The 12,363-nt window shown below is 41.1% G+C and overlaps 1 protein-coding gene across 8 annotated transcripts in view; it reads left to right on the forward strand.

Annotated features, from left to right (window-relative positions):
• Positions 1-12,363, forward strand: part of EBF1 (EBF transcription factor 1) — a 325,256-nt gene that overhangs the window by 223,839 nt on the left and 89,054 nt on the right. The gene's annotated exons all lie outside the window — the stretch shown is intronic.

The following is a 12,363-nucleotide window of genomic DNA, read 5'->3' on the forward strand; positions in this document are numbered from 1 at the left end:
CATTTATTGTACAATCAGAGGCAAATAAACGTCTTATTGTTACAATAAATATCAAAATCAGCTGTATGAATAATTCATTTCAGATTTGTTTAAATAGATTTGTTTTTTTTTTCTTTTTGGAATAGGGTAAGTGACAGAAAAACTGATATGATGTTAATGTTTGATTTAGAATTAGAATAGCACACATTTCTATATTTTTGATTGGCTCTGAGGGCATTACTGGAAAATTTGCATCAGCAGCTATGCTTCCTGAATTTGAAGAGTTAAAACAGCATTTGCATGTAGAATAGCTTTTAGATATTGCAAAATAATGTTATTGAACAATTCTTTCCAGTGTGGCTATAAAACTACATACTTGCGTCCCTCAAAATGTCAAGATTTTATACTGTTGAGCAATTAAAGTAGATCTTGTATCACTGAACTTTCTCACTCTTTCAGAACCCAGGAAACATTTGCTTTACTAGAGCCAGATTTATACTTTCTCTAACATTCTACTGAAACCTGAGCTGGTATTCTCTTCCGAACTGGAAGAATTACACTAAGAACATCTCCCCCTAGAAATTGGGGAAGACAGAAATGTGATTTTTCTTCTGCAATTAGCAAATGATTGATTTTTAAATGCTCGATCCCTTGTTCTAGGTCCTGATTCAGCAGATCACTTAAATACATGCTTAGATTTCAGCACCTGGATTGTCTGACGAATCAGGGCCTTAATTAGCACCATTCAAGGGCCACTTGTTTAAATTCAGCCACGGTCTGGGGTGAGCAAGATATGCAGCTAGATTGCAGTATTTCTAGGATTGAATTAGATCGCACTTTTCGAACCTTCATTTTCAGCGTAGGTCTTGTCTCCAGACAAGAATTGCCCTGACTTAACTAATTTAAAAAATCAATATAAATGAATGCAAGCTTTTATGTGGACACGCTTACTGGTTTAAAATTGGTTATACTGGTGTAGCATGTGCCTGCAACTTTACCAGTGGAGCTAAACAGATATAAGCTAATTGAAACTAGTATGAAAGTCCACACAGTTTTTCACTGGTTTAATGAAATTGGTTTAAAAGAATATCAGTGCATCTTTGTGTGTGCGCCAGGCCTTAGCCAAGTGGATAGTACCTGCATTTTCCTGTTCTTCAATTTCTTGTTCTTAAGGGACAAACTGTGTCCTTGCTTATTTTAGGAACTCTCCAGCGGGATGCGGGCAGGGGGAATGCAGTGCTATACAAGTGAGTGGAGATGCTGCAAGGCATTCAGCCTGCCCAGGGCAGTACATGCAGATGGCTTCCAGGAATGCTAGGGGAGCATGCTGTTGGCTGTTCATTGCACCAGCTGGCGAACACTAGAGAGTTTGCAACCAATCATGGAGTGGGGGCTATTCCAACAGTCTGGTAGGCCACGCAGCGCTGGTACTGGCTGGTGCTTCTGGGTGCACCGGTCTCTCCTCTCCACTGAAGACTCTGGGCAGTGCTGGTGTCAATATTCTGCCTCAGGGGAACACTTAAGTCCCATTTTCAAATGTGAAAGTCAATGGAACTTTGGCTCCTCTGGGCCAAATTCCCAAAGGTATTTAAGGACTCAAAGATGCAGATAGGCAATGAGTGGGAGTTTCAAAAACACCTGGAACCCAGCTCCTTAAAAATATGTACTCGTCTATCTGCCTCTTTCGGTGCCTATGTCTACCTAAGGCACCACTGACATTCTCAAAGCCACTGTTCAGTTGCTGGATAACCTTGCTGGGACCTGAGTCCCCTGGTGCCTACGTTTATATCAGCTGGTATTTGCAAAGCACATGAGTGTGGATGAGCTGTTCAGAACCTTAACTCAAATCGATGCCCTGGAAGCCCCGTAATGGGATTCTCAAACTATGCAGGGGAATGCCTATCTGACCAGCATGGTCTAATCCTGAAGGCATGTCAGCCTCTCCCTCCCTCCCAATCAGGAGGGCTGAGGCAGGCCACTAATAGATGGAAGGGCAGCAGAGCACCCCCACAAAAGACAGCTGGGGCATGTCTGGCCTCTTTCCTCCCCAATACACTCATGCTGAAGCAGCCAACGTTGAGAACTGTTGAGGAGGGGGTTGAGTGGAATGCACAGGACCATTTTTGTCCCTCTAATTTTAAGCGTGTTGTTGTAGTCTGGCTGTGGAACCGTGGGTAAGGAGAAGGTGTATTATATCTTTCATTATTTAATGCTGTCTTTTTCATTAAGTGCAATTGTGTGTCTCAACTGCTGGCCAAAACCAGAAAGCTCTAGAAATAGGGTTTCCTCCAGGAAAGAGAGAAACGGAGGAGTCAGCAAAGTGTAATTTCATTAGCTGAAGCTTCAGTAAAGATAAGAAAAGGAAACATTGGTTTTAAGTATTGATTGTAGCAGGAATATTACACCAGGGGATTTGCATTCCCAATTTTCATTAAAATTAATGGGAACTGGCCATCCAAAATCTTAGGCAGCTTTGAAACTCTCAGCTAAAACCTTTAATTCCACTATTAAACCAAACCAAAACCCAATCCACAAGCCTGGCATGATTCCTATATTGTTTGACAATGATGATTACGCCCAGCGTTTGTGTCACAAGGATCTGGGGGGAGCTACCGTTTTCAGAGTGGTGTGAATTGCTACAACGCATGTATTCTAATTCTCAAATCCAGAGATGCCTAAACGAGGGGGTGGGGAATATCGCAGCCTCCTGCATGTGTTGTAGAAAGCTACATGAGTAATCTCTTCAAGAGGGAAACCTCTGTTACCCTGTTTCCTGCATAGGAGCTGCTTATTGTCAGAACTGAATAGGGAGGGGAGCAGACCATACTGCCACAGAGGAAAGCAGGAAAATCATCATTTTACTAAGATAAACAGCAAATACATTGTTTAGATTTGGGGGGAAGATTTAATGCTATGGATGCAATATGTGAAACACATTGACACATTCTCTTTCCTTCAAGTGTCCATGACTAACTTTAAACACTTACTTATGGGGTGATTCGGCAGCCCTTATGAATGAGACTAGGCTCAATAAAGTCAGTGGATCAAATACAACTTTTTCCAAGTCTCTTTGGTGAAAAGCAAGTGGGATTTGGCTTCAGAGGTGCAAAATCATGTTTTGATTTGAAATAGGAGGGATGGTAGGTGGGCAGATATCTAGGCCTCAGTCCTCCAAGGCAGCAAGTGCTGCTAATTAAAACAAAAGAATTTCTCAGGGTGGGAGGAAGGAATTTCAGAAATGATAAGGTTCCTCATTTGATTTTTTTTGCAACAATAATAGCTTTTTATCTTTTCTAAGTCTGTCAATTAATTGCAGTTAACTCACGAGATTAACTCAAAAAAATTAATCATGATTAAAAAGTTTTGATTAATCGTAGTTTTAATCGCACTGTTAAATAGAAGAATACCAATTGAAATTTATTAAATATTTTGGATTTTTTCTACATTTTAAAATATATTGGTTTCAATTACAACACAGAATACAAAGTGTACAGTTCTTACTTTATATTATTTTTTTTTATTACAAATATTTGCTCTGTAAAAATGATAAACAAAAGAAATAGTATCTTTCAGTTCACCTCATACAAGTACTGTAGTGCAATCTCTCTCATGAAAGTGCAACTTACAAATGTAGACATTTTTTGTTAGATAACTGCACTCAAAAAAAACCCACCAATGTAAAACTTTAGATCCTACAAGTCCACTCAATCTTACTTCTTGTTCAGCCAATCGCTAAGAGAAACAAGTTTGTTTATATTTACAAGAGATAATGCTGCCCGCTTCTTATTTACGTCACCTGAAAGTGAGAACAGACATTGAATTGCACTTTTGTATCTGGCATTGCAAAGTATTTATGTGCCAGATATGCTAAACATTTGTATGCCCTTTCATGCTTTGGCCACCATTCCAGAGGGTATGCTTCCATGCTGATGATGCTCGTTTAAAAAAAATTCATTAATTACTCCTTGGGGGAGAATTGTATGTCTCCTGCTCCATTTTACCCGCATTCTGCCATATATTTCATGTTATAACAGTCTTGGATGATGACTCAGCACATGTTGTTCATTTTAAGAACAGCTTCAGTGCAGATTTGACAAAACGCAAAGAAGGTACCAATGTGAGATTTCTAACGATAGCTACAGCACTTAACCCAACGTTTAAGAATCTGAAGTGCCTTCCAAAATTTGAGGGACGAGGTGTGGAACATGCTTTCAGAAGTCTTAAAAGAGCAACATGCTGATGAGGAAACTACAGAACCCGAACCACCAAAAAAGAAAATCAACTTTCTGCAGATGGCATCTGACTCAGATGATGAAACTGAACATATGTCAGCCTGCTTTGGATTGTTATCAGGCAGAACCCATCATCAGCATGGACACATGTGCCCTGGAATGGTGGTTGAAGCATGAAGGGACATATGAATCTTTAGCGCATCTGGCACATAACAGTGCCATACAAACGCCTGTTCTCACTTTCAGGTGACACTGTAAACAAATAACCCCAACTATACATACAATATAATGGGGGCTAATTTAGCTACAACGAGTCAGGAAAAAGATCTTGGAGACATTGTGGACAGTTCTCTGAAGATGTCCACGCAGTGTGCAGAGGTGGTCAAAAAAGCAAACAGGATGTTAGGAATCATTAAAAAGGGGATAGAGAATAAGACTGAGAATATATTATTGTCCTTATATAAATCCATGGTACGCCCACATCTCAAATACTGTGTACAGATGTGGTCTCCTCACCTCAAAAAAGATATACTGGCACTAGAAAAGGTTCAGAAAAGGACAATTAACATGATTAGGGGTTTGGAGAGGGTCCCATATAAGGAAAGATTAAAGAGGTTAGGCCTCTTCAGCTTGGAAAGGAAGAGACTAAGGGAGGATATGATAGAGGTCTATAAAATCATGAGTGATGTGGAGAAAATGGATAAGGAAAAGTTGTTTACTTATTCCCATAATACAAGAACTAGGGGTCACCAAATGAAATTAATAGGCAGCAGGTTTAAAACAAATAAAAGGCAGTTCTTCTTCATGCAGCGCACAGTCTATGTGTGGAACTCCTTACCTGAGGAGGTTGTGAAGGCTGGGACTATAACAGCATTTAAAAGAGAACTGGATAAATTCATGGTGGTTAAGTCCATAAATGGCTATTAGCCAGGATGGGTAAGGAATGGTGCCCCTAGCCTCTGTTTGTCAGAGGATGGAGATGGGTGGCAGGAGAGTGATCACTTGATCATTGCCTGTTAGGTTCACTCCCTCTGGAGCACGTGGCATTGGCTACTTTTAGTAGATAGATACTGGGCTAGATGGACCTTTGGTCTGATCCGGTATGGGTGTTCTTATATTCTCAAGAAGAGGGCAGCATTATCTCCTGCAAATGTAAACAAACTTGTTTGAGCGATTGGCTGGACAAGAAGTAAGACTGAGGGTATGTCTACATCTACAATTTTGCAGCGCTGGTTGTTACAGCTGTATTAGTACAGCTGTATAGGGCCAGCGCTGCAGAGTGGCCACACTTACAGCAACCAGCGCTGCAAGTGGTGTTAGATGTGGCCACACTGCAGCGATGTTGGGCGGCTTCAAGGGGGGTTCAGGGAACGCGAGAGCAAACCGGGAAAGGAGACCAGCTTCGCCGTGGTTTGCTCTCGCGTTCCCCGAACCCCCCTGCAAACCGCAGGGAAGGAGACCTGCTTGTTCGGGGAACGCGAGAGCAAACCGCGGGGAAGCTGGTCTCCTTTCCTGGTTTGCTCTCGCGTTCCCCGAACCACCCAGCAAACCGCAGGGAAGGAGACCTGCTTGCTCGGGGGTTCGGGGAACGCGAGAGCAAACCGGGGAAGGAGACCAGCTTCGCCACGGTTTGCTCTCGCGTTCCCGGAACCACCCAGCAAACCTCAGGGAAGGAGACCTGCTTGCTCGGGGTTCGGGGAACGCGAGAGCAAGCCGGGGAAGGAGACCAGCTTGATTACCAAAGGCTTCCTCAGGTATGCTGGGATACCTGCTTATTCCACGGAGGTCAAGAAAAGCGCTGGTAAGTGTCTACACTTGATTACCAGCGCTGGATCACCAGCGCTGGATCCTCTACACCCGAGACAAAACGGGAGTACGGCCAGCACTGCAAACAGGGAGTTGCAGCGCTGGTGGTGCCCTGCAGATGTGTACACCTCCTAAGTTGCAGCGCTGTAACCCCCTCACCAGCGCTGCAACTTTGTGATGTAGACAAGCCCTGAGTGGATTTGTAGGTGCTAAAGTTTTACATTGCTTTATTTTTTAATGCAGTTTTTTAATATAATTCTATGTTTGTAAGTTCAACTTTCTTGATAAAGAGATTGCACTACAGTACTTGTATTGGGTGAATTGAAAAGTACTATTCTTTTGGTTTTACAGTGCAAATACTTGTAATCAAAAAAATATAAAGTGAGCACAGTGCACTTTTTATTCTGTGTTGTACCTGAAATCAATATATTTGAAAATGTACAAAACATTCAAAAATATTTAAATAAATGGAATTCTATTATTGTTTTAACAGTGCAATAAATCATGGTTAATTATGATTAATTTTTTAATTGCTTGACAGTCCTAATCTTTTCAAAACATTTTTTTAAATGATAATTTTTAGCTCTAGAAAAAGAAATCCCACCATGTGACTAAGCTGACTGGTCAGAATGGGGAAAGCAAGCATCCCACAGTGAATGATGAATAGGAAAGAAATTCATAGAAAATTAAAAGAAAAGTAAAATTTGCAGCAGGGGAAACAAATTTTCATGAAAATTGCCATTTTTGAAAATGGCCAACAGGCAAGATTCTCAGCCCCTTCCGTTCCCACAAAGGGTGGGCATGGTGGCCAATGTTGGAGCTGAGGCCTAGGTTCCGTAGAGCACTTCAGTGAAGTTCAGTGGGATTTAATTACTTGCTTAAACACTTTGCTGAATCAGGACCCAAATGGAGTGGGAGGTGAGGACTCTCAGCACCTTGCTGGATCAAGCCTGTAAACTGGAGTTTAGTCAGTGGCTAATTTCCATGAAGAGTTTTGGCCAGAGGTTCTAGCTTGGAAAATGTAAAATAAAAGTAAATAAATGTAATTTCAGGCAGACATTTTAATCTTACCTGACTCCTAAAATTTCTTTGAGACGTATGGTAGCTGTATCTGAATTCCCAACTTTACCTGGCTTTATGCAATTGCACTATGTTTGCCCATCAGAGTCCATCATATTAAAAATAAGAAAAATGCAAGCACATATCCCATAATTTTAACTCCTGTTGCGTTGCCGCAACTGTTGCCAGAGTCTCATCTCTGGATAATGAAGGCTGAAACAATATTTTATGATACAAACAGCACACTGGGTCGTTCTTACAGTCTCGAGCACCAACAAGATATTAATCATAGCACAAGTAGATTCCAGAAGCAAAGTAAGAGCAGGCCCAGAACCCTGCTGATAGCTGTGCATCCCACTAATTCATCTCGGGGAGCATGAACCTCTGAGCTCAATTAACCCTTCTTCCTGCAGCCACCCATAAACCCTGAAGTAAACACCGTTTTCCCTCTGGCCCCTCTTTTCTACCAGTGAAATAGATCATTTCTACGGACAGGTAAAATGCAATTCCCACTTATAAATTCAGGTCCCTAATGAAGAGTCTGATAGGTCTGGTGCATGTGTGTGGGCACTTGACTCACTCTCCCATTCATTCTGTAAATCAGGATGTTTGATAGTCTTGGAGGCATCTGCTATTTCTTCTGTCTTCCGTTGCTATTTGAGTCTCCAGTGAAATTGTCTTCATACAAGAACATGAGTTGTTAAATATATACGAGAGGCTGTAAGGGTGTCTTATTATTATTATTACTACTGTTCTCCCTCCCTCCCACCTATTGTTCAGAGGCAAATTGGAAATCTGGTAATTAGGCCCTGACTCGTAGTGTAGTATTAGCGGCCCAAGCCAAAGTTCAACACCCTGAAATGAAATTTAAACCAATTAATCTGTTAGATTTTTATCGCTTGTCCGTGTTTTCTCAGCAATTCCCCCAGCACGTGGCCTTTGATCAACTCTCATACAAAAGGTAAAATGTGTGCCTGCTGCTAGCGAGATGGGGCTGACATTAACATGGCACTCATAAAACAATCAGAGCAGTGAAGCCTTCAAACAGACAGGGCATAGTAATATTTAATAAAAGCACACACATAATCTTCAGAATTAGCATTTTGTGCCTTGCAGTACCTTTGGGAGAAGAGCTTTTATTTGTGGAGTGATCATTATTATAACAAAGAAGAGCTACCTAATAATTTCCACTTTAACTCTGCAATATGCCACGAGCATTTCTGAACCATTATGCTAAACTGTGGCGGTGTAATCATTTTATTGTCACAGTTTGAAGGAAGGAAAGTCTCCTCTACTTTGGTGGCTGGGGGGGGAAAGCAGACATACATATATGCACACAACTCCTCAGTGGGGAAAAAAAAATTTCTCTTTTGTTTCTTATCCGCTGAAGTTGGTACATAACACCCAGTTCTGGAAAGTTGTGAAAATGCACCAACACTCCAGAAAAGAAGGGGAAGATTTTTCAAAGGCATCTAAGTAGCATGAGTTCCCTTGAAAGTCAATGGGATTTATGCTCCTAAATCCCTCAAGCATTTTTTAAAAATCTCTCCCTGAAGGTGAAATCCTTGCTCTAGCGAAGGCAGTGGCAAATCTCCCAGACTTCACCCTAGATGCTTAACATCTCTCTCTGTTAATACAGATAGCAGGAGCTGCACAGCAAAACACATCAGCATTTATTTTTCTCAATGTCTTGCAAGGAATGAGAGGATCTCGTTAATACACATAACCATAAGCAAAATTTTGCGGGTATAGGATATGGCCATATCATCTTCAATCAGGAGTGGCAAGGTTCATGTGTGCTGTTTGAGAGGTTGCAGTTAAAGTGGCCTCCCATGTTTATTCAGTCCAGAGACTCTGCTTTGAGAAGATGCTGTGAACGAGGAACACTCACACTGAATATCTGAGTAATTTTTTTTTTTAAATGGCATCTGGCAGTGACACTTGCAAGCTCCTTTGGTTCAGAATACAATTGGGTTGTCTGCCTTTTATTATTTAATGTGTGTGTGTATTCACTGTTGTTTATTATGATAACTCTCTCATGGAAGCTTGGAATTGAATTCTGCCTTGTTTTATCAAGTGGGCATGCTTCACTGCTTTACTGCTAGAGTTGGTCAAGACATTTTCACTGACAGGTTTTCCTGATGAAATGTGGAGTTTCATCAAAAACAAAATTATTCACAGGAAAATGTCAATTTCAGTGAACTTTTTCTAAGTTTTGATAGGAAAATTCAAAGCCAAACTTTTAATTTCAAATGAACATTTTGAACTTTCAAACTGTCAACATTTTGAAACAAGACACTTCTGTTTTGGTTGAAAACGTTAATTTCGCATGTTGACATTTTGGATTAGAAACTTTTTGGGCCTTTTTCTTCTGCAATCCCCCCCCCCACATTATTGTAATGTTTTGTACTGTTTTGAAAACAAAACAAATGTAGAAATATCAGAATTTCCCACAGGACATTATTCAGTTTTCTAGTCCAGTCTGTTTATTTTTGTAGGATTGCTGATAAGTAAATACCTCCCAGGAAGATAAATACAGTTAAAGATGCCAAATGATTAACAGATATATGCGGCACTAAGAGCTGGTCCGTGCCTGGCCCCTGTGCTGAGGGCATAAATAGAGGGCAGGTGTTGAAGTTCCAGCAACCTGCTGCCCCACGTGTTGCTTGTGCTGAATACATTGGGAGCACTGCATTTCCATTATTCTCCCAGTCGAGGGCTGCGACTTATGCAGTGATGTAGACCTTTATATTTACAAACCAAATATGTTTAAGACAAAACACTGCGGATTCCTGGGGGAAGGTGGGAGGTGTCACTTGAAAGTGTATTGCCCCAAGGGGGAGAGATCCCGTGGCTCCATGAACAATCAGAAATGCAACCCCACTGTAAATTGATCACATCTCCGGTGACGCACACTGTATTTCTAAAACAAGTCCCTTGTTCACTAATTTGCCCCAACCTGAGTTCAGGTCCTCAGGGTACTATATTTCCAGTGCTCTTGTTGACAATTTCATGAAGGTAGTTAAATGTGTGTGTCATGTTAAATGTTCAAGTGAGAAGGCAAGGGAGAGAATATCTTTTACTGGCCAAACTTCTGCTGGTGAGAGAGACACCTTTTTGAGCTTTCATATTCACCATTCACTGGGACTAATCCAGTGCTTAAAGTTACACATATGCATAAGTGCCTTGATTAATCAGAGCTCATAGCCTCAATGTGGGAAAGCATTTGGGCACTTCCTTAAAGTTCCATTGATATTGATAGGGCATAGACATGTGCGTAAAGTTAAGCAGATAATGTAAATGTTTGCCAGATCAGAACCAAACATGTAAAACAGTGCAAGAAATTCAGTGCCCTTCACTGCTTTCCATGTTGAGGATATCGAAAAAAAGTTGCAAGATAAACATCAAGACGGTAAGGACGTGTAGTTGAGTCTCGCAACTACAAAAAATACTTTAAATTCATTTTAAAGATGAACTGAATCTGTAATTGTGAAGGTTGCATACTGTTTCAGTTAATGATGTAGGGTCTCAAATAATTTTTATACAATGGGTGGATTTTTTTAAAGTGTGTCTTCTAGTCCTTAAGAAGAGTAGCTCCTCTTGCTGATATATGGAGAACTGATTATGTTTAGATTTTTATTGCCGTGTGCATATCCACCATCAACAGTAAATATCAGGAATTATGTAATTTGGAATTGATTTTAATTTTTATTGGTGAAATGATTGGATTTTGTGAAAGGGCTAGATAACATTTAGAAAAGTTGGTTTAGTGGTAAATCCATTACTGTGAGCTCACCCAAAAGGAAAGCGTTTGGTTTGGGCTTTCCAAAGTTTTTATGCACAGTTTTATGCGCGTAACTTGAATCCAAATTAAACATATTGAAGTTACTTCTGTGTGTGTGCTGTCTTTTCATGACTGTAATTTTAGGATGTTTCTTTGGTTAGTTCATGTAAAAGTTGAAGTTCTGCCCGCTGCCAAGTTTGGAGCAATGTAATGATTTTTGCCTGTGTGTGGTTTTTTTTTTTTTTCATTTTAGCTGGCACGCCCGACATCTTAAGTAGTGGAAAAGTTTGTGCCTGACACTTACAGCCTTTTGAAAGTAGGGACAGGGTCTGTTTGCATCCCCTGTACATCATCCGTCACTCTGGAGCTTTTCTGCATCAGTATCCGCAGAAACATGTACTGCTAGTGGCAATTCGCCAAGTTCCAATTCCTGCCTTATTCCCATCCCCTTGTCCGCCCACCTTTCCAGTTGCCTCGAAGGAGTGGTCTTCCTGGGTGCATCAATTCAGCTCCTACCATCTGGCACTTACCTAATGAATAACATTAATACCTACCGCTTCTTTAGCACATTGTGTTCAAAGCGGTTTAAAGCACACTCCCTGCCACTGTCTATTTTCTGTCCTTGTTTTATTTACTTCCGTTAGGTTTAGAACAAAAAAGTACCCGCACACAAGTTCTGAGCACTATGACAATTATTTCAAACTACTAAACCAAACAGACAGTTCAATCTGCCCAGCCTTTCTACCAATATGTAATCCATGATCAGCTGCTAATGACCTCCCATAAGTTGGCCTATACATGCAGATAGAGGACCCCATTTTCAGTGAAGCTATGCCAGTAGACATAGGGGTGAAATCCTGGCTTCAATGAGCAAAACTTCCTTTTGACTTCAGTGGGGCTAGAATTTCACCCCAATTGAGGACCAGGCCTCTTTTGTAAAACTTATACTTACTGATGGGTTGGTTTTTTAAACAATCCCTCTTGTATAGCTGTCCAAGGAATAGGCCCAGGCGAAAGATTGTGTACAAATAGAATGTAAGGATTGGGTCCCCCAGGGCCTTAGACGGGAGCACTGTGTGGTATGCAGGGTCAAGTCCTATGCTGCTCTCCATCTGTGCCCATATCTCTAATATCTCTGCCCAGGTCTGGCTCTTGAGTCTGCTACTGCAGGCAAATTGGCAAACAGCCACTCCATCAGCCTGCACTGACACCGTTAACTGAGGGCCTGTTTCTCCTCTCGTTTACATTATTTTTACAGCAGCATAACTCCATTGGAATCAGGCCAGTGAACTCCTGATTTACGCCAGTGTAAGTGCAGAGAATCAGGCTATAAATATTTTGCTGCCCTATTCTGCTTGCATGTAGTGCTTAGCTCACTTGTGACTATAAAGTCCTAAAACTTGCAGGGCGTTGCGCCATACAAGCCTAGCCCTGAGTGCTGACAGTTTTAACTCTCATTGCTCTCTCAGCACCCTCACAAAAGGTACTTAGCATATATCATGC

This window comes from Gopherus flavomarginatus, chromosome 7 (assembly GCF_025201925.1).
Source record: "Gopherus flavomarginatus isolate rGopFla2 chromosome 7, rGopFla2.mat.asm, whole genome shotgun sequence".
Classification (NCBI taxonomy): domain Eukaryota; kingdom Metazoa; phylum Chordata; order Testudines; family Testudinidae; genus Gopherus; species Gopherus flavomarginatus.